Genomic DNA, 1,223 nt, shown 5'->3' with positions numbered 1-1,223 from the left:
GACGCAGTATCATATTAAAGTAATACTCTGACTTTTTGAAGGACATAATGCTAAACGTTGTTATTTACTTACAGTAATTATCTCCTTCATCTCTTCTATTATTCAACGTTACACACTAATTGTTGAATATGTGAATACTTACTTTGCTGCAAATTGCACCTAGATATTTGGGACAAACTTTTCTTGGCGATAGTGAGAGCTGCACCAGACAATCTGTATAACATTGGCAGAAAATATGCGTTTTATGTTTGGAGGGAACATTTCCAGGCGAATTCGCCATAAATATGGCTAAAGGGAGGTATCCCGTATAATAACAGAAAACTGCAGAGTAAAACTGATTACACTATTGCCATGGAAAATCATCCGAAATCGTCATTCTCATGCAAAATGGAAGTTATTTCCAGTAGTCAGCGTGCACTGGGTCAGTGGTTTCTAAAGTCTCGCACCTTTAGGAAATGTTTGATTAGATCTCCCGCCCCTGCAAAAGTAATAACGCATTTGAATATGATAGTGGGGTGAACACATTGAACTACGGAAATACATTTTTGGCGGAGCATGAAGTGCAAATATCGACTAAGAAAAAAATCCATCTGAAATGCCACCTCGCATCCTAAGGGGGAGCGGGATCTTTGGTATGGGAATCCCAACTGGTTCATCCTCGTAACCTGTTCCTGTGGTCGCGCATTTAGTATTCCTGTGGGTGTGTATAACTGTTACAGTGATATACGGTAAAAAAATAATAAAACAAATAAAGTAGGGGTCAAATAATACATCAACGGAAAGTTGATGTATTACCATACTCGTTGGGCAACATGATCAGCGAATATTTATAACTCCTGATCATAATTAATGTAGCAATTATATTAACAAGATTTTTTTTTAGTGTACTACATATATGAATTCTTTGAATAATACTTTAACGCACACCTAATGTATTACGCATCCACAAATATATTCGACTATGGGATCGCAGGTACAATTACATGTATGTTGACTGTTAATTCATTCTGCAGAAAAAAAATTATATATAATGACCATTGGAATTACAATCCTCGATCTATCATGACTCAGTTGGAAATGGAGTTGGCTGATGGATCGCTGAAGGAGACGCTCAGAGCACTCCGTCGCGAGCACTCAAGAAGCCCTCGCTCTTCAAACCCTAGGGACTCGTGTGCGGAAAAAATGAAGCGAAGGATATGTAGTTCATTATAAACCCACACACA

The sequence above is a fragment of the Penaeus monodon genome, chromosome 29, assembly GCF_015228065.2.
Source record: "Penaeus monodon isolate SGIC_2016 chromosome 29, NSTDA_Pmon_1, whole genome shotgun sequence".
Lineage (NCBI taxonomy): Eukaryota > Metazoa > Arthropoda > Malacostraca > Decapoda > Penaeidae > Penaeus > Penaeus monodon.
This window is presented reverse-complemented; position numbering follows the sequence as displayed.